Raw genomic sequence first — 22,514 nt, 5'->3', positions numbered from 1 at the left:
TTTTATTTATCTTTCTATTCAGCCCCTCTCCTATTCATATCCCAGTCTAACATTCATACCAATCACTACGGTAATTTGAACCCTAGCAACCAGGTATCCCGCTGAAACTCCGAACTGGAGAGCCGCTGGATAAAAAGCTAAATAATTTATAAATAAAGACCAACTGCAAATTGTCTCATAATATTACTCAGGAACTGTGAGAAGGGGGTTTTCCCACCTTTGCATTAACTTTTACTATAATGTAGAGGATGATATTTGTAGACAATTTGCAATTGGTCTTTATTTTCAATTATTTGTAGTTTCTCAACGATTTAGCTTTTTGTTCAGCAGCTCTCTAGTTTGGGATTTCAGCAGGATACCTGGTTGCTAGGGTCCAAATTAACGTAGCAACCAGGGAGTGGTTTGAATGAGAGTGGAATATGAATAGGAGAGGGGCTGAATAGAAAGATAAGGGATACAAAGTGACAATAATAATACAATTGGAGCCTCACAGAGGGATAGTTTATAGGCTGTTGGGGGTCAGTGACCCCCCTATTTGGAAGCTGAAGAAGGTAAATCATTCCAAAACTTTAAATAAATGAATAACGAAAACCAATTGAAAGTAATAAGTCAAATCAACTGTCCCGTTTGGCTGAAAAATTCAAATAGTTGTGAATATTTTCATGAAACTGCTGCAAAAAAAAGTGGCGCAGCAAAAATTCACACAGTTGGGAAAATATCCCGGTTGCGTCGGAAAAAGTTGCGGCCGCATCAATAAAAAAAAAAAGTCACATGTGTCCAAAAAGTCGCGCCGTAGTCCACAGACGTTCCACAGTTTCGCCAGATTTTCGGCCGAATCGAAACGGGACATTTTTGACGCAACCGCAACTTTTTCCAATAGCGAAATGCGGGGAAAAACGTGCTCATTACTTACTACTCGCTGGGTTTATCTTGAAGGTGTTTGGCCAGTCAGCCCAGTGGCTTTGTCAGTTCACAATGACTTGTACAAAGGTGTTTCAATAAAAACCCTGGAATGTTGCTCCAATCACCACGTTCTGTTTTTCTTAGCGACTTTTTTTTTTTTCTTGGTGACATTTTTTGTCTCCGTGTCATTTTTTTTCTTGGCGACTTGTCTTTTTCTTGTCTTAATAAACATGAGCCTGTGCCGAGGGGTTTATTGGTGGCTCCGGCTAACGAATCCGCATCCTGCAGGGCTAATTAGCAGTTCATTTAGATGCAGGCTGCATGGCTGCACAAAAATCAGTTCAGTCTGCAGCATGCACCTAAATGAACTGCTAATTAGCCAAGTATGTGGCTTCAATATGTCGTCAGTATTAAAGATGGGAGCAGAAAACTCACTCTCAGGTAGGAGAACAGTCAGCAGTATCAGACCGGGGTGTCTGGGGGGCACCGGGCAGCCACCCAAGGGCCGCCCCACCCCAGTCTGATGTGCCATGCATGTCCCCCCATGCAACGTTGCTTCATATTTATATTCATATTTGTTTAATTATCATTTCCCTGCGATTGGTGGTGGCACCCCAAAAGTCAGACAGGGACTGAGTCCCCACCGGGTTTTTCCCTGGGTTGATTTCTCAACAGTTAAAGTAAGCAGACTCCGCAGTCTGGGCCCCCCTATCCCCCTGCACCCTGCTTCCTCCATAGTTACACCATTGGCTGCTCTGTGAAAACAAATTCCAATGTGGTTGCTGTGTGTCACGTTTACACCTCTTCCCTGGCTGGCAACCTGTAGTAATAACTCTGTTATTGACAATTGTTTCCACCCTGGTAATTTATAAATAGCATAAACAATTATTATAGCTTAATGAGTACGGACACACTGCCTTCATAATTTGCTCCTAATGCATTTGGGAGTAAATATGCCACTACACCGATTAACATGAAGCCAAAGAACATAAAGGAAAAAGGAACGTTCCTGCCACACGTTCGGTTCCCTTGTCTGCTCAGAACTCTCCCCTGTGTCTCTCAGGCACCCGAGTAGCCAAGGGCTCCTCCCAACATGGGGTATGGGCAGAAGCGTGAGCCGTGACCGCATCCTTGGCGTCTGTTCTGAGTTTTGGGATACCGATCGTGACATTATGTTCCCTACAGGAGCCATAGAAAGGGGAAGATTGGAAAGAGGGGAAAGAGGTGAAAGATGGGAAAGAGTTGAAAGAAGGGAAAGAGGGGAAAGAGGGGAGGATGGCAAAGAGGGGAAAGACAGGAAAGAGGGGAAAGACGGGAAAGAGGGAAACAAGGAAAAGAGGTGAAAGAAGAGAAAGAGAGAAAAAAGGAAAAGAGGGGAGGATTGGAAAGAGGGGAAAGAGGTGAAAGAGGGGAAGAAGGAAAAGGGGAATATTGGAAAGAGATGAAAGAAGGGAAAGAGGTGAAGAAGGAAAAGAGAGAAGGTTGGAAAGAGGGAAAAGAGGTGAAAGAAGGGAAAGAGGGAAGAAGGCAAAGAGTTGAAAGAAGGGAAAGAGCTGAAAGAAGGGAAAAAGTGAAAGAGGGGAAGATGGGAAAGAGGGGAAATAAGGGAAAGAGGTGAAAGAAGAGAAAGAGGGGAAGAAGGGAAATAGTTTAAAGAAGGGAAAGATGGGAAAGAGTTGGAAAGAGGGGAAGAAGGGAAAGAGTTTAAAGAAGGGAAAGATGGGAAAGAGGGAAAAGAAGTGAAAGAGTTGAAAGAAAGGAAAGAGTTGAAAGAAGGGAAAGAAGGGAAAGAGGGGAGGATTGGAAAGAGGGGAAAGAGGTGAAAGAGTGGAAGAAGGAAAAGGGGAATATTGGAAAGAGATAAAAGAAGGAAAAGAGGTGAAGAAGGGAAAGAGAGAAGGTTGGAAAGAGGTGAAAGAAGAGAAAGAGGGGAAGATGGGAAAGAGGGGAAATAAGGGAAAGAGGGGAAAGAAGAGAAAGAGGGGAAGAAGGGAAAGATATGAAAGATGGGAAAGAGTTGAAAGAAGGGAAAGAGTTGAAAGAGGGGAAAGATGGGAAAGAGTCAAAAGAAGGGAAAGAGTCGAAAGAAAGGAAAGATGGAAAAGAAGTGAAAGAGTTGAAAGAAAGGAAAGAGGGGAAAGAAGGGAAAGAGGGGAAAAAAGGGAAAGAGGGGAAATAAGGGAAAGAGGGGAAGGAGGGGAAAGAAAGGAAAGAGTTGAAAGAAGGGAAAGAGGGGAAAGAAGGGAAAGAGTCGAAAGAAGGGAAAGAGTTGAAAGAAAGGAAAGATGGAAAAGAAGTGAAAGAGTTGAAAGAAAGGAAAGAGGGGAAAGAGGGGAAAAAAGGGAAAGAGGGGAAAGAAGGGAAAGAGGGGAAGGAGGGGAAAGAAAGGAAAGAGTTGAAAGTAGGGATAGAGGGGAAAGAGGGGAAAGAAGGGAAAGAGTCGAAAGAAAGGAAAGAGGGAAAAGAAGTGAAAGAGTTGAAAGAAAGGAAAGAGGGGAAAGAAGGGAAAGAAAGGAAAGAAGGGAAAGAGTTGAAAGAAGGGAAAGAGTTGAAAGAAGGGAAAGAAAGGAAAGAGGGGAAAGAAGGGAAAGAGTTGAAAGAAAGGAAAGATGGAAAAGAAGGGAAAGAGGGGAAAGAGTTGAAAGAAGGGAAAGAGTGGAAAGAAGGGAAAGAAGGGAAAGAGGGGAAAGAGGGGAAAGAAAGGAAAGAGTTGAAAGAATGGAAAGAGGGGAAAGAGGGTAAGGAGGGGAAAGAAAGGAAAGAGTTGAAAGAAGAGAAAGAGGGGAAAGAGGGGAAAGAAGGGAAAGAAGGGAAAGAGGGGAAAGAGTTGAAAGAAGGGAAAGAAGGGAAAGAGGGGAATGAAGGGAAAGAGGGGAAAGAAAGGAAAGAGTTGAAAGAAGGGAAAGAGGGGAAAGAGGGTAAGGAGGGGAAAGAAAGGAAAGAGTTGAAAGAAGAGAAAGAGGGGAAAGAAGGGAAAGAAGGGAAAGAGGGGAAAGAGTTGAAAGAAGGGAAAGAAGGGAAAGAGGGGAAAGAAGGGAAGGAGGGGAAAGAAAGGAAAGAGTTGAAAGAAGGGAAAGAGGGGAAAGAAGAGAAAGAAGGGAAAGAGGGGAATGAAGGGAAAGAGGAGAAAGAAGGGAAGGAGGGGAAAGAAAGGAAAGAGTTGAAAGAAGGGAAAGAGGGGAAAGAAGAGAAAGAAGGGAAAGAGGGGAAAGAAGGGAAAGAGGGGAAGGAGAGGAAAGAAAGGAAAGAGTTGAAAGAAGGGAAAGAAGGGAAAGAGGGGAAAGAAGGGAAAGAGGGGAAAGAAGGGAAAGAGTTGAAAGAAGGGAAAGAAGGGAAAGAGGGGAAGGAGGGGAAAGAAGGTAAAGAGGGGAAGGAGGGGAAAGAAAGGAAAGAGTTGAAAGAAGGGAAAGAAGGGAAAGAAGGGAAAGAGGGGAAAGAAGTGAAAGAAGGGAAAGAGGGGAAGGAGGGGAAAGAGGGGAAAGAAGTGAAAGAAGGGAAAGAGGGGAAGGAGGGGAAAGAGGGGAAAGAAGTGAAAGAAGGGAAAGAGGGGAAGGAGGGGAAAGAGGGGAAAGAAGTGAAAGAAGGGAAAGAGGGGAAAGAAGTGAAAGAAGGGAAAGAGGGGAAGGAGGGGAAAGAGGGGAAAGAAGTGAAAGAAGGGAAAGAGGGGAAGGAGGGGAAAGAGGGGAAAGAAGTGAAAGAAGGGAAAGAGGGGAAAGAAGTGAAAGAAGGGAAAGAGGGGAAGGAGGGGAAAGAGGGGAAAGAAGTGAAAGAAGGGAAAGAGGGGAAGGAGGGGAAGAGGGGAAAGAAGTGAAAGAAGGGAAAGAGGGGAAAGAAGTGAAAGAAGGGAAAGAGGGGAAGGAGGGGAAAAAAGGGAAGCGCCTTTAAGATTTGGAAACTAAACTCCCAGTAGTTTAAATGATTATTGGTCCCTATATTTCCTTGCATTGACAGATATTAATGGCTGGGTATCCAGCATGGGAACCAAGGTAACCAGCGATAAGCAACTCTGCAAAATGGTGAAAAATTTCCAACTTTTCTTACTCCAAATGCATTAAAGTCAATAGGAGTACTTTTGTCTCAGTAACATTTTTCTTGGCAACATTTTTGTCCTGGCGACTTTTTTGCCAGTGGCCGTTTTTTCTCTTTCCAAATGCATTAAAGTCAATGGGCGTTTTCTTGTCCCAGCCGCATTTTTCTTGGCGACTTATCTGCGGTGAAGTTTTGCCGCAGTTTCGAGTAAAATTCCGCATTTCGATATTGCCGAATTGTTTTGCAAAACTTCCGCGATCAATCATCCTGTCAAAAATAATTGCGATTGCACCAAATTGGACGTGGTTGCATCAAGAAAAAACCCGCGCATGTCAAAAAAAAGACGCAGGTGACAAAAAAGTCATGTGGCAAACGCGTTTCGCAGATTTGCAAGTTTTTTTGACGGAATGGTACAGATTTGCTCATCACTACTCATCACTAATCCCGACCTATGGTTGATAAAACCATAGGTCAACCCAACCCACACAAGCCAACACTATTCCCCTCCCCCTCACAGTGGATCATGGGAGGTGTAGTTTCTGTAAATGACCTTTTAAGTATAAACATTTCTTGCAATATTCCTGAGTTTGGAAATGGACTGAATTATACAGAGAATTTTGTCCGTAAGCCGTAGTCGACTGTCCTCCCACTGTCCAGCATCCTCCCAATCCCACAATTCCCTGCACACATGATGTCAATAAGGAACAGAACATCCCAGTGCAATGCATTGTGGGTTATGTAGTTCTGCTGCTCTGCCCTGGTACCACAATCCCATTCTCTATGAAACAGTGTTGGGTTCATACCAACCAAGTGGCAGGGTTACCACCAATGGTAATGTTCTGCCTCCATCCTGCCCCAATTCCGCCCCCCTTTATTCTGCCCATTACCTCATTCACCCTGCAGATCACCCCAGTTTTCCCAATAGTTTAGCAGATTTTCCCCTCTGTGCCATAGCCCCACCCCCTTCCTGTCACGACCCCACCCATTTTTGGTCCTGCCCCTTCCTCATGTCGTTGGCCTGTAAGGGGCCATGAAAACGTTGGAAACCCTACTTACATCCTCCAACCCTATCCCAATCTGCCCATTTCCCCTATGACTCCACTGATCCACCCATTCCCTGCCTCCATGATGCCTCCGATAAGCACCACCCCTGCAGACTGGCAAGAGTCCATGGTAAAAGTGGCAACTGTATTTGGTAGGACTTAATCAGGGTTATATTTTGGCCTTTCACAGGTGCGTTCCAAGATCTGACCAACTAGGGTTGCCACCTGGCCAGTATTTTACCAGAATAGCCAAAGTCAGGGCCGGTATTGAACATTTACCAGTTTACCAGTTCCAGTGCCAGTAAATTTTGAATAACTAGTTAATCTGGCCCACCCCCTAGGTCACAACTCCGCCTACTTGGTGTCATGGCCCATCCACTTGTGAATACGCCCCAAGCCAGGCCAGCATAAAAGAAGGGTGGCAACCCTATGCCCAACACTGTCTGTATTAGAAATAGTCTCTGGTGGGTTTTAACCTTTTCTATTCAAGTGCAAATTAGTGGAGGGGCAAAACTGACCACACAAAAAAAATTGTCAGTTGATGTATGTTCACTGCGGATGTTGTGTAGAACTAACAGGTAATGCAAAAATCAGTTTATTAAAGATCCAACATGGGAGGACTATATATATATTTTCTATTCAGGAAGCCAAGGAAAACCATAGAGATTTAGCAAGAGTGGCAAGAAAAGCACATCCACAAAAAGAGAGAACCTATATAAACTGCAGCTCCCCCTAGTGGTCCATTGGGTTCAACCTTATTTGGCAAACCTCCAGGATATCTAAACTAGGCGAAGAGCCTCTCTTTTACACCCCTGTGGATACTCCGTATATGGAACATTTCCATCAGGAGGAAGCGATCAGTTGGAACGCCTAATCCCTACTATACTTCAGACAATGAATATAAAATAAATGCTCATATTTACAGTTTCCCTTGAAGTACATGGAACAACAACAAGAATACAAATCACTCTTTGTTCCCTTCAACCCCAAACCTGGGGTCACCGTGAAACTGGGGATTCCCCAACTGGTGTGGCAAAGTAGATATTCAGGATTATCCCTACCGTAAGGGGGCAACATGTGTATAGTCTTTTAATTGAATTGTAAAGGGAGAGTTATGCTTTTCTTTTTCTGAATAGGTAACCTTGTTATGGGCTAAGGGGGCCCAGCCTGAAGGCCAGTTAGGGGGGGATTTGGGGTGAGTGCTTATTTGTGCCCTGGGTACCCCTGGAACTATAGCGGGGTGACTGTTACCCCAATGTTTCTATATATCTGTAACCTTGTTATGGGCTAAGGGGGCCCAGCCTGAAGGCCAGTTAGGGGGGGATTTGGGGTGAGTGCTTATTTGTGCCCTGGGTACCCCTGGAACTATAGCGGGGTGACTGTTACCCCAATGTTTCTATATATCTGTAACCTTGTTATGGGCTAAGGGGGCCCAGCCTGAAGGCCAGTTAGGGGGGGATTTGGGGTGAGTGCTTATTTGTGCCCTGGGTACCCCTGGAACTATAGCGGGGTGACTGTTACCCCAATGTTTCTATATATCTGTAACCTTGTTATGGGCTAAGGGGGCCCAGCCTGAAGGCCAGTTAGGGGGGGATTTGGGGTGAGTGCTTATTTGTGCCCTGGGTACCCCTGGAACTATAGCAGGGTGACTGTTACCCCAATGTTTCTATATATCTGTAACCTTGTTATGGGCTAAGGGGGCCCAGCCTGAAGGCCAGTTAGGGGGGGATTTGGGGTGAGTGCTTATTTGTGCCCTGGGTACCCCTGGAACTATAGCGGGGTGACTGTTACCCCAATGTTTCTATATATCTGTAACCTTGTTATGGGCTAAGGGGGCCCAGCCTGAAGGCCAGTTAGGGGGGGATTTGGGGTGAGTGCTTATTTGTGCCCTGGGTACCCCTGGAACTATAGCGGGGGTGACTGTTACCCCAATGTTTCTATATATCTGTAACCTTGTTATGGGCTAAGGGGGCCCAGCCTGAAGGCCAGTTAGGGGGGGATTTGGGGTGAGTGCTTATTTGTGCCCTGGGTACCCCTGGAACTATAGCGGGGTGACTGTTACCCCAATGTTTCTATATATCTGTAACCTTGTTATGGGCTAAGGGGGCCCAGCCTGAAGGCCAGTTAGGGGGGGATTTGGGGTGAGTGCTTATTTGTGCCCTGGGTACCCCTGGAACTATAGCGGGGTGACTGTTACCCCAATGTTTCTATATATCTGTAACCTTGTTATGGGCTAAGGGGGCCCAGCCTGAAGGCCAGTTAGGGGGGGGATTTGGGGTGAGTGCTTATTTGTGCCCTGGGTACCCCTGGAACTATAGCGGGGTGACTGTTACCCCAATGTTTCTATATATCTGTAACCTTGTTATGGGCTAAGGGGGCCCAGCCTGAAGGCCAGTTAGGGGGGGATTTGGGGTGAGTGCTTATTTGTGCCCTGGGTACCCCTGGAACTATAGCAGGGTGACTGTTACCCCAATGTTTCTATATATCTGTAACCTTGTAATGGGCTAAGGGGGCCCAGCCTGAAGGCCAGTTATGGGGGGATTTGGGGTGAGTGCTTATTTGTGCCCTGGGTACCCTGGAACTATAGCGGGGTGACTGTTACCCCAATGTTTCTATATATCTGTAACCTTGTTATGGGCTAAGGGGGCCCAGCCTGAAGGCCAGTTAGGAGGGGATTTGGGGTGAGTGCTTATTTGTGCCCTGGGTACCCCTGGAACTATAGCAGGGTGACTGTTACCCCAATGTTTCTATATATCTGTAACCTTTTTATGAGCTATGGTGGCCCAGCCTGAAGGCCAGTTAGGGGGGGATTTGGGGTGAGTGCTTATTTCTGCCCTGGGTACCCCTGGAACTATAGCGGGGTGACTGTTACCCCAATGTTTCTATATATCTGTAACCTTGTTATGGGCTAAGGGGGCCCAGCCTGAAGGCCAGTTAGGGGGGGATTTGGGGTGAGTGCTTATTTGTGCCCTGGTTACCCCTGGAACTATAGCGGGGTGACTGTTACCCCAATGTTTCTTTATATCTGTAACCTTGTTATGGGCTAAGGGGGCCCAGCCTGAAGGCCAGTTAGGGGGGGAGATTTGGGGTGAGTGCTTATTTGTGCCCTGGGTACCCCTGGAACTATAGCAGGGTGACTGTTACCCCAATGTTTCTATATATCTGTAACCTTTTTATGAGCTATGGTGGCCCAGCCTGAAGGCCAGTTAGGGGGGGATTTGGGGTGAGTGCTTATTTCTGCCCTGGGTACCCCTGGAACTATAGCGGGGTGACTGTTACCCCAATGTTTCTATATATCTGTAACCTTGTTATGGGCTAAGGGGGCCCAGCCTGAAGGCCAGTTAGGGGGGGATTTGGGGTGAGTGCTTATTTGTGCCCTGGGTACCCCTGGAACTATAGCGGGGTGACTGTTACCCCAATATTTCTATATATCTGTAACCTTGTTATGGGCTAAGGGGGCCCAGCCTGAAGGCCAGTTAGGGGGGGATTTGGGGTGAGTGCTTATTTGTGCCCTGGGTACCCCTGGAACTATAGCGGGGTGACTGTTACCCCAATATTTCTATATATCTGTAACCTTGTTATGGCTAAGGGGGCCCAGCCTGAAGGCCAGTTAGGGGGGGATTTGGGGTGAGTGCTTATTTGTGCCCTGGGTACCCCTGGAACTATAGCGGGGTGACTGTTACCCCAATGTTTCTATATATCTGTAACCTTGTTATGGGCTAAGGGGGCCCAGCCTGAAGGCCAGTTAGGGGGGGATTTGGGGGTGAGTGCTTATTTGTGCCCTGGGTACCCCTGGAACTATAGCGGGGTGACTGTTACCCCAATGTTTCTATATATCTGTAACCTTGTTATGGGCTAAGGGGGCCCAGCCTGAAGGCCAGTTAGGGGGGGATTTGGGGTGAGTGCTTATTTGTACCCTGGGTACCCCTGGAACTATAGCGGGGTGACTGTTACCCCAATGTTTCTATATATCTGTAACCTTGTTATGGGCTAAGGGGGCCCAGCCTGAAGGCCAGTTAGGGGGGGATTTGGGGTGAGTGCTTATTTGTGCCCTGGGTACCCCTGGAACTATAGCGGGGTGACTGTTACCCCAATGTTTCTATATATCTGTAACCTTGTTATGGGCTAAGGGGGCCCAGCCTGAAGGCCAGTTAGGGGGGGATTTGGGGTGAGTGCTTATTTGTGCCCTGGGTACCCCTGGAACTATAGCAGGGTGACTGTTACCCCAATGTTTCTATATATCTGTAACCTTGTTATGGGCTAAGGGGGCCCAGCCTGAAGGCCAGTTAGGGGGGGATTTGGGGTGAGTGCTTATTTGTGCCCTGGTTACCCCTGGAACTATAGCGGGGTGACTGTTACCCCAATGTTTCTATATATCTGTAACCTTGTTATGGGCTAAGGGGGCCCAGCCTGAAGGCCAGTTAGGGGGGGATTTGGGGGTGAGTGCTTATTTGTGCCCTGGGTACCCCTGGAACTATAGCGGGGTGACTGTTACCCCAATGTTTCTATATATCTGTAACCTTGTTATGGGCTAAGGGGGCCCAGCCTGAAGGCCAGTTAGGGGGGGATTTGGGGTGAGTGCTTATTTGTGCCCTGGGTACCCCTGGAACTATAGCAGGGTGACTGTTACCCCAATGTTTCTATATATCTGTAACCTTGTTATGGGCTAAGGGGGCCCAGCCTGAAGGCCAGTTAGGGGGGGATTTGGGGGTGAGTGCTTATTTGTGCCCTGGGTACCCCTGGAACTATAGCGGGGTGACTGTTACCCCAATGTTTCTATATATCTGTAACCTTGTTATGGGCTAAGGGGGCCCAGCCTGAAGGCCAGTTAGGGGGGGATTTGGGGTGAGTGCTTATTTGTGCCCTGGGTACCCCTGGAACTATAGCAGGGTGACTGTTACCCCAATGTTTCTATATATCTGTAACCTTGTTATGGGCTAAGGGGGCCCAGCCTGAAGGCCAGTTAGGGGGGGATTTGGGGTGAGTGCTTATTTGTGCCCTGGTTACCCCTGGAACTATAGCGGGGTGACTGTTACCCCAATGTTTCTATATATCTGTAACCTTGTTATGGGCTAAGGGGGCCCAGCCTGAAGGCCAGTTAGGGGGGGATTTGGGGTGAGTGCTTATTTGTGCCCTGGGTACCCCTGAAAGTATAGCGGGGTGACTGTTACCCCAATGTTTCTATATATCTGTAACCTTGTTATGGGCTAAGGGGGCCCAGCCTGAAGGCCAGTTAGGGGGGGATTTGGGGTGAGTGCTTATTTGTGCCCTGGGTACCCCTGAAACTATAGCGGGGTGACTGTTACCCCAATGTTTCTATGTATCTGTAACATCTTCCAGTTCCATGGTCAACTTTGCCCATGATTGTCACCCTTACTACAGGTTGCCTTGGCTATAGTAGATGCTCCTGAGTTACTTACTGTTATGCTAATGCTGGTATTGACTCTTTGCCTGCCTGACCCTTGCTTTCCCACTGCCTCACCTAATTATGTGAATATGATTTTGTTCTTTAGCCCCTGCGTATGTAACTATGACTTTGCTTGACTCAGCAAGAATGCTTGCGTGGGAGTCAGTATTTGCTTTCCAATCACTCTTAGTGAGGATGAATATGTCCCTTTTCCACCCAGCTGTAGGGTATGTTCTGATCACTTTGTGTTGCGATGGCTCCCAGGTGATGTAATTTTTTGAAATACTTGACAAAGACCGCAAGAAGGATAACACACCCCATTCAATTCCTTTTTAATTTAATTGGCATCAAAGTATGGGTGAATATTTTTGTTTTATTTCTGAAGTTCTTATCCATGGACTAATAACATCGATCCTATCAAATTTGGACAGAAGTGAGATGCTGGCCTTCCTACTTTGCCTTTTTCAACTAAGAAGGCATATCGGCCAATGAAATTTTCAGTCTGTCAATATGTGTTCCAGTGGGATAACAGGATGGTCTTCTCCCATGGGGGTCCATGGTTGAGTAGAAGGGTATCAGAGTTCTCAAAGATAGCTGTTAAAGTAGTCCCATCCACTTTTATATAAGATGGGGGCTTTCCATTAGTCCAGGAAATGGCTTTGTGATTCAAAAACTGTGGACCCCATTTTAAATACTATTTCCTATTTCCTACTAATTGATATAGGCGGCTCATTGATATAGGCGGCTCGTTGATATAGGCTACACATTGATATAGGCTGCTAATTGATATAGGCTACTCATTGATATAAGCTGCTCATTGATATAGGCTAATCAATGATATAGGCGGCTCATTGATATAGGCTACTCATTGATATAGGCTACTCATTGATATAGGCTACTCATTGATATAGGCTACTCATTGATATAGGCTACTCATTGATATAGGCTGCTCATTGATATAGGCTAATCAATGATATAGGCGGCTCATTAATATAGGCTACTCATTGATATAGGCTGCTCATTGATATAGGCGGCTCATTGATATAGGCTACTCATTGATATAGGCTACACATTGATATAGGCTGCTCATTGATATAGGCTGCTCATTGATATAGGCTACTCATTGATATAGGCTAAACTTAATATAGGCTACTCATTGATATAGGCGGCTCATTGATATAGGCTACTCATTCATATAGGCTACTCATTCATATAGGCTACACTTAATATAGGCTACTCATTGATATAGGCTACTCATTGATATAGGATACTCATTGATATAGGCTACTCATTGATATAGGCTACACTTAATATAGGCTACTCATTGATATAGGCGGCTCATTGATATAGGCTACTCATTCATATAGGCTACTCATTCATATAGGCTACACTTAATATAGGCTACTCATTGATATAGGCTACTCATTGATATAGGCTACTCATTGATATAGGATACTCATTGATATAGGCTGCTCATTGATATAGGCTACACATTGATATAGGCTAATCAATGATATAGGCGGCTCATTGATATAGGCTACTCATTGATATAGGCTACTCATTGATATAGGCTACACTTAATATAGGCTACTCATTGATATAGGCTACTCATTGATATAGGCTACTCATTGATATAGGATACTCATTGATATAGGCTACTCATTGATATAGGCTACACTTAATATAGGCTGCTCATTGATATAGGCTACTCATTGATATAGGCTACACATTGATATAGGCAGCTCATTGATATAGGTGGCTCATTGATATAGGCTGCTCATTGATATAGGCTACTCATTGATATAGGCTACTCATTGATATAGGCTACTCATTGATATAGGCTGCTCATTGATATAGGCTACTCATTGATATAGGCTACTCATTGATATAGGCTACACATTGATATAGGCTACACATTGATATAGGCGGCTCATTGATATAGGCTGCTCATTGATATAGGCTACACATTGATATAGGCTACTCATTGATATAGGCTACACATTGATATTGACTGCTCATTGATATAGGCTGCTCATTGATATAGGCTACTCATTGATATAGGCTACACTTAATATAGGCTACTCATTGATATAGGCTACTCATTGATATGGGGTACTCGTTGATATAGGCTACACTTAATATAGGCTACTCATTTATATAGGCTACTCATTGATATAGGCTACTCATTGATATAGGCTACACTTAATATAGGCTACTCATGGATATAGGCTACTTATTGATATAGGCTACTCATTGATATAGGCTACTCATTGATATAGGCTGCTCATTGATATAGGCTACTCATTGATTTAGGCTACTCATTGATATAGGCTGCTCATTGATATAGGCTGCTCATTGATATAGGCTACTCATTGATATAGGCTACTCATTGATATAGGCTTCTCATTGATATAGGCTGCTCATTGATATAGGCTACTCATTGATATAGGCTACTCATTGATATAGGCTACTCATTGATATAGGCTGCTCATTGATATAGGCTACTCATTGATATAGGCTTCTCATTGATATAGGCTGCTCATTGATATAGGCTACTCATTGATATAGGCTACTCATTGATATAGGCTACTCATTGATATAGGCTACTCATTGATATAGGCTACTCATTATAGGACATACAAAATAAGGATCCTAGGCTGGGGATTTAACAGGATATGGATTTGACCGAATCCTAGTGCTGTTTGAACCGAATCTGAATCCTTAATATAATGTGACTTTAAATCACTCGACAGCTTCTTTACATATGGTGCAATTTTTCATGTCAGCATGTCTTGAATCAAAGCAGTCACGTTATACTGGTTCTACTGCTGTTTGTGTAGAGCTTTAGTGTAATCCTCTACGGGGTGAGGGAAAATATAAGCCTTCCTGCTTTCCAAATTTGTCTTGTTTTGTTCATATAATGATGTTTTGCGTGTTGGTTGGCCTTTGTAACTTGGGTGGGGGGTGTCAACTGATTTCTTTTCAGTCTACAAATGGAAGAAACAATAGGACTCTAACAAGTAACACCTGTTTCGATGAGTTGCAAGATGCGTTGGTAATCCTTTCAAAGTAACCCCACAGCATTCACACCTCTATACGTCTCAGCTGTCACCTTTCTGAAGAGTTTCAATGTGCCTTTGTGATTGGATTAGTGGAAGAGTACATATGACGATGGCTTCCCATACCAGTTGAACTGAAGAAGCTGCTCGGATGAGTAGTGAAACGTCTTCAATGATGACTTAGCAAGTCCAGTTGCTTTAGATTTATTTATACTAGATAAACAATAGGACATTGTTACACTCTGACCCCCTCCAGTTGATCTGGAGAAAAGAGTTCTGGACTGTAACCTAAGGTGCTATTGCAGTAGAAATAATGGAAAAATCAGGCTTCAGTGGTTCTTTACCATGGTTTATTGAACAGAAAGAAGGTATTTTCTTAGTACACTGAAATGGCTGAGGCAATAGATCTGACACTTATACACCCAGCTGGGTCGGAGACAGGCTAGGATGGGAATGTAGTCTTACCAGCAGTGGAATGGATCCCCTAAAGTGCCATAAAGCAGGGGGTAAGTGTAGGGGTTCAATGCAGCCTGTGCTGGGTACTAGAAGGAAGGAAGTGCCTCCCTGACCTGTTCCCCATGAAGACATCACTTATTTTCTTAGTACACTGAAATGGCTGAGGCAATAGATCTGATACTTATACACCCAACTGGGTCAGAGACAGGGTAGGATGGGAATGTAGTCTTACCAGCAGTGGAATGGATACCCTAAAGTGCCATAAAGCAGGGGGTAAATGTAGGGGTTCAATGCAGCCTGTGCTGGGGACTAGAAGGAAGGAAGTGCCTCCCTGACCTGTTCCCCATGAAGACATCACTTATTTTCTTAGTACACTGAAATGGCTGAGGCAATAGATCTGATACTTATACACCCAACTGGGTCAGAGACAGGGTAGGATGGGAATGTAGTCTTACCAGCAGTGGAATGTATCCCCTAAAGTGCCATAAAGCAGGGGGTAAGTGTAGGGGTCCAATGCAGCCTGTGCTGGGTACTAGAAGGAAGGAAGATGCCTCCCTGACCTGTTCTCCATGAAGACATCACTTATTTTCTTAGTACACTGAAATGGCTGAGGCAATAGATCTGACACTTATACACCCAACTGGCTTGGAGACAGGGTAGGATGGGAATGTAGTCTTACCAGCAGTGGAATGGATCCCCTAAAGTGCCATAAAGCAGGGGGTAAATGTAGGGGTCCAATGCAGCCTGTGCTGGGGACTAGAAGGAAGATGCCTAAATGCCTCCCTGACCTGTTCCCCATAAAGACAAGACTGTCAGATGCTGAAGCAATAAATAACATAGTAAGTTAGGTTGAAAAAAGACATCCGTCCATCATGTTCAACCATAATGCCTATATATAACCTGCCTAACTGCTATTTGATCCAGAGGAAGGCAAAAACCCCCATCTGAAGCCTCTCTAATTTGCAGAGTACAGACGGCAGGGTGCAAAATGCAAGAAATATGGAAGATTTAGCCCCTTTTTTTTGCACTTTTGTCCCTGCTTTTTATATTACAAATGGCCCCTAATATAATTCAGAGGGGTCGGTTGTCCAAATCTGGAGATGGAGCCATTGGGCATGCAGTACTGGGTACAAGCGGAGCTGCTATGACCTTTTTTTGACTACGTCGGCACAGGGGTCCTTTATAGGTCCAACGGTGCCTTGCTATGAAAGGGTTAAGAGCGCTTCACTACTTTTCTTTTTCTTTCTTTGTGGTCTCTCTGCAAATCCCCCTATTGTGGGACTGACTTTGGATAAAGGGAGGTGGATGTGTATGTGTAGAGCTGATACGTATGAGTGGGAACGCGTCCATCCGGCTTTGTTAGTCTTTTATCTGCCCTGGTTCCGCTTAATGCTGCGCTTTGATACTGTTTCGTTACCCGCAGGGCTGGATTTGTCTTTCCCCTCCCCATGACTTACTGATATTAGCTTTCCGCTCATTTGCACCTCGCTCCCCTGCCGGCTACAATGGCAACAACAACGGCATTCGAAGCAACTTTCCAATACACATTTAACATTTTAAAAGTTTTTAAATATAATCCTTAGTGAAAGCAGTATCCGTCGGGTAATATTCTATGCACCAGGGCTTCCGACTCCAGAAACAGTGTAACAGAGGCCGAGTGATGGACAGACCTGGGGGAGAACCTACTTGCTTTTACCTGCAACTTCTCCTGTATTGGTCTGAATTTGTCCTCTTTCTTTTTGGAAAACAGTCCTCTAATGGGGTAGGTGTTGCCAATGGACCTTGTATCCCACAGAACAGCCCTATTGGGTTTATTTAATGGTTAAATGATTCCCTTTTCTCTGTAATAATAAAACAGTACCTGTACTTGATCCCAACTAAGATATAATTACCCCTTATTGGGGGCAGAACAGCCCTATTGGGTTTATTTCATGGTTAAATGATTCCCTTTTCTCTGTAATAATAAAACAGTACCTGTACTTGATCCCAACTAAGATATAATTACCCCTTATTGGGGGCAGAACAGCCCTATTGGGTTTATTTAATGGTTAAATGATTCCCTTTTCTCTGTAATAATAAAACAGTACCTGTACTTGATCCCAACTAAGATATAATTACCCCTTATTGGGGCAGAACAGCCCTATTGGGTTTATTTCATGGTTAAATGATTCCCTTTTCTCTGTAATAATAAAACAGTACCTGTACTTGATCCCAACTAAGATATAATTACCCCTTATTGGGGGCAGAACAGCCCTATTGGGTTTATTTAATGGTTAAATGTTTCCCTTTTCTCTGTAATAATAAAACAGTACCTGTACTTGATCCCAACTAAGATATAATTACCCCTTATTGGGGGCAGAACAGTCCTATTGGGTTTATTTCATGGTTAAATGATTCCCTTTTCTCTGTAATAATAAAACAGTACCTGTACTTGATCCCAACTAAGATATAATTACCCCTTATTGGGGCAGAACAGCCCTATTGGGTTTATTTCATGGTTAAATGATTCCCTTTTCTCTGTAATAATAAAACAGTACCTGTACTTGATCCCAACTAAGATATAATTACCCCTTATTGGGGCAGAACAGCCCTATTGGGTTTATTTCATGGTTAAATGATTCCCTTTTCTCTGTAATAATAAAACAGTACCTGTACTTGATCCCAACTAAGATATAATTACCCCTTATTGGGGCAGAACAGCCCTATTGGGTTTATTTCATGGTTAAATGATTCCCTTTTCTCTGTAATAATAAAACAGTACCTGTACTTGATCCCAACTAAGATATAATTACCCCTTATTGGGGCAGAACAGCCCTATTGGGTTTATTCAATATGTAAGTTATTTTTAGACATAAGTTACAAAAGAAACAAAAGATCCCTGCCTAGAAAGTGTCGTTGATATCATTTTGGGCTTAGGGAGATATATTGCGGGGTGATTGACACTTCCGTATGAAAAACAGGCGTGTATTAGGGCAGTCACATTTTTTTGCCATTGACGGGCCAACTTTCTGTCTTAGCCCCGGTTGGGCTCATACCAGCATTATCTTTCTTATCTGCCTGACTCACTGCTTCCAAAACCAGTGATCCCCAACCAGTGGCTCAGGGGCAACATGTTGCTCCCCAACCCCTTGGATGTTGCTCTCAGTGCCCCCAAACCAGGTAGTTATTTATGAATTCCTGACTTGGGGGCAAGTTTTGGTTGAATAAAAACAAGATTTCCTATCAAATAAAGCCCCCTGTAAGCTGATAGGGTGCATAGAGGCCCCTAATAGCCAATCACAGCCCTTATTTGGCTCCTCCATGAACTTTTATGGTGCTTGTGTTGCTCTCCAAGTCTTTTTACATTTGACTGTGGCTCATGAGTAAGAAAGGTTGGGGATCCTTGCTCTAGATCTTTCCCTCCCCAAACACCACCTTTATACACCCGACCACAAAGCCCAAAGTCCGGCTTTCCAATTGGGCCACCACACCACCCCCTTCCCTGAACATAAAACCTTCCAATCTGCCATCCAAAATGATTGGAATATGGTGCTGAAGGAACTTGGCAAGCTGATTGGCTGATAAGCTCCAACTGGTGGCGGTATAGTATTGGTCACTTACCCGTTCAACACGGTTACCATGACTGATCTTAAAAAGCAAAAAGAAAACAGGATCAGCTGTTACACTCACTACAGTAACCAGGCTACAGGTTTATGCACCACCATCTTGATGCATTTGAGCAGCTCTCTTTAACCCTTTCTTTCCCTCAGGAAACACAAATCGACCAATATAAGGTCAATAATAACTTCCTCCTGGCTAAAGGATCTCCTACAGTGGGATTGCCATGTGTGGAACCTCATCACTGAGCACATTGGCATAAGAAAGTCGCTTGATATATGGCACCTTGAGGGCCTCTGCCAGCTGCCATATATATACTTGCATGTTGCATGTTGCTGTGAGTGAATGGTTCCCCTTCTGGTTCCGAGGATTCTCCCAGGGACTGGGCTTGGGCGGTGCTGCTGGGCTCTTTCCCTGTGCTGTGGGCAATGCTGAAAAGTCTTGGTCAGACCCAATTGCATAGGTTGCTTCATTGTCTGCGGTGACTTGCGGGACATTCTGTGCACAGAAACTTTTCTGTTCCTGCTTCTTTTTGTCTTGATCTTCCATCTCCTTCTTATTGAAAGCCACATTTTGCTTCAATTTGCTTTCTCTTTTCCCCTCTGTCTCCGGGGAGGCAAAGGCTTAGTGAATTCCGTGTAACTCTCGGAGCCGGCGGCACTGTTTGAGGCGCTTGAGTGCCTGACAGTCTGTACATTGCTCCTCCTGCGTGTGGCTTGGTAGGAAGGCTGCATTGTTTTGAATCTCTGATTGTTCTGATACACTTCCTTCCATGGCCCGACTTCCTGAAATAATGCCTGTATCCAAGATTCCACACAGTTTATCTTTCTTTTGCATTGTAGCCACTTTGTGCTTCTCATCAGACATGGCAAATAAGTTGACAAGACATTTACTAGACAGTTGCAACTTCTTTCTCTCAGCCTGCAGAGCTGCTAATTCATTCAGCTGTTATGGATTGATTTTTTTTTTGCTTAGATGTGTGCTTTACTTTCCCTTTAAACCGGTTCTCCCCCCTTCCCGTATCCATAGCAGACGAATGTGCTGTTTCACAGTATGAGGCTGTTGCACCTGAGCTCACCTGGACGGCTTGCACCTGTGCCGTTAACCCCTTCAGCCCCTGCCTGCATTAGCTGCTTGTGGAGTGCTGCTGACTGCTTGCTTTCACGGCTTCTCGTGCTGTATTAACCTCTGCGATGCCAGTGCCTGCCAGCACTGATGGGACTCTCAGCTTTGCCAGTGGGCACCATGTTGGGCGCTAGGGGTTCCTTTGCCGAAGGTAAGTTTGTTCCCCCTTGTGGCCCAAAACCTGACAGGCTCCCCCCTCAGCCTCTGCAGATATTGGGTTTGGCACCAAGTCTGTAACAGAAAGACTAAAAAGGTGTTTTGTGTAGTTCAGCCGCACCTTTGGCTGCATTCACTCCAGCTCCCTTGGCTTTGGCTGTACCTTCAGGCATTGCTGGCTGCTCCTGCTGTTTCTGGGGTTCAGGTTTCTTTTGCATTTGCTTTGCCTTCTCATTTTGTCTTCCTTTTTTATTTGGGGGTTGTTAAAGGGGTGGAAGGGGGATCTTCCCGGGCAGAAAAACCTTCCGGGATCAGACCCAATCGCATAGGTTGAAGAAAAACCATCACAAGCTGCTTCACAGCGAAGCCCAATTCCTTGGTCTTTTGCAACCTGTACATTTCTCTGTGCCACTGTGACAGAATGCTCTGTTATACAGATAGCTAGAATCTCAGCCATAAAGCAGGGCAGGACTGCTGCTTACAATGGGGGGATCAGATAGGATCTGTGCCACTGTGACAGAATGCTCTGTTATACAGATAGCTAGAATCTCAGCCATAAAGCAGGGCAGGACTGCTGCTTACAATGGGGGGATCAGATAGGATCTGTGCCACTGTGACAGAATGCTCTGTTATACAGATAGCTAGAATCTCAGCCATAAAGCAGGGCAGGACTGCTGCTTACAATGGGGGGGATCAGATAGGATCTGTGCCACTGTGACAGAATGCTCTGTTATACAGATAGCTAGAATCTCAGCCATAAAGCAGGGCAGGACTGCTGCTTACAATGGGGGGGATCAGATAGGATCTGTGCCACTGTGACAGAATGCTCTGTTATACAGATAGCTAGAATCTCAGCCATAAAGCAGGGCAGGACTGCTGCTTACAATGGGGGGGATCAGATAGGATCTGTGCCACTGTGACAGAATGCTCTGTTATACAGATAGCTAGAATCTCAGCCATAAAGCAGGGCAGGACTGCTGCTTACAATGGGGGGATCAGATAGGATCTGTGCCACTGTGACAGAATGCTCTGTTATACAGATAGCTAGAATCTCAGCCATAAAGCAGGGCAGGACTGCTGCTTACAATGGGGGGATCAGATAGGATCTGTGCCACTGTGTCAGAATGCTCTGTTATACAGATAGCTAGAATCTCAGCCATAAAGCAGGGCAGGACTGCTGCTTACAATGGGGGGGATCAGATAGGATCTGTGCCACTGTGACAGAATGCTCTGTTATACAGATAGCTAGAATCTCAGCCATAAAGCAGGGCAGGACTGCTGCTTACAATGGGGGGATCAGATAGGATCTGTGCCACTGTGACAGAATGCTCTGTTATACAGATAGCTAGAATCTCAGCCATAAAGCAGGGCAGGACTGCTGCTTACAATGGGGGGATCAGATAGGATCTGTGCCACTGTGACAGAATGCTCTGTTATACAGATAGCTAGAATCTCAGCCATAAAGCAGGGCAGGACTGCTGCTTACAATGGGGGGGGATCAGATAGGATCTGTGCCACTGTGACAGAATGCTCTGTTATACAGATAGCTAGAATCTCAGCCATAAAGCAGGGCAGGACTGCTGCTTACAATGGGGGGGATCAGATAGGATCTGTGCCACTGTGACAGAATGCTCTGTTATACAGATAGCTAGAATCTCAGCCATAAAGCAGGGCAGGACTGCTGCTTACAATGACACTGTTCTAAATACACAACCTTTTTTTATGTTACAACCAATGGAGATGTCCCTTTGATCTTTCCATTATCATATAACTTTATAAGCATTAACATTGTAATTCTAAATGGCATTTTCTCATCTTATGTTTGGCTTTAGACTGTAAAGAGCTCTTTCAACTATAATCCAGTAGAGCGGAAAAAAGTCAGGTGGGGGTAAAATGAAAGCATATTATGGAAACTGTGGCCCATCCTTGATTGCCCAACGCCCCTACCTTTGTTATGGTGGCCATACACGGGCCGATTCTAGCTGCCTATATCAGTCCCTTAGACCAATTCGGCAGCTAATCGGCCCGTGTATGGGCACTACTGACGGGCCTGCCCGACCGGGAAGCGAGCAGTGATGTCATTGAGGAAGGGTAGTTGGTGATAGGGGTGGGGAATGGGTGGGCCAGGGCATGGGTGGAGCAGGGCAGAACCCTGGGCTATAAAGAATACTGGCCTTAAATATACAGTATACACAGGGTCATATCTTCTGTATGGGCACCATGCCTAGGACATCGGCTTTAGGAGGGCAAATCGTCCTATCTGCAGCTGGCTAAAATAAAAGCTACTGGCTGATTGGTTACTTTCCATGGGCAAATTTGCTCAGTGTTAATAAATGAGCCCCAGCTGCTGTGTAGAAGAAGCAGGTAGCCCTGGGCTGAGGGATTCCTGGTTAAAAACATTGGGTAGATGGCTTTGTACTGCTCAGGGGTGGAGCTAGGAGTAGGCAGAAGCGGCACAATGGTTCGGGGCAATAGGCCTTTGTCTGCCTCCCTCTGGGTTCTGGCTCCCGATTGGTCTTTAAATGCCAGCATTGGTTTTCGTCACCCCAGCCTCCCACTTGTCACTCCTAGCATGAAGGTTAGTGCAGAGAGGGAATAGGCGCCCCCTCAGGGTCGGACTGGGCCACAGAGACACCGGGAAAATACCTGGTGAACCCCAGCGGCCCAGACCCGACCCTATTGCTGCTTCCTCTGGCCTCCAATGTCTGCCCCTGACAATTTCACCGTTCAGGGGAGGGC

Source organism: Xenopus tropicalis, chromosome 8 (assembly GCF_000004195.4).
Source record: "Xenopus tropicalis strain Nigerian chromosome 8, UCB_Xtro_10.0, whole genome shotgun sequence".
NCBI classification, from domain to species: Eukaryota; Metazoa; Chordata; class Amphibia; order Anura; family Pipidae; genus Xenopus; species Xenopus tropicalis.
Note: the sequence above shows the minus strand (reverse complement) of the source record.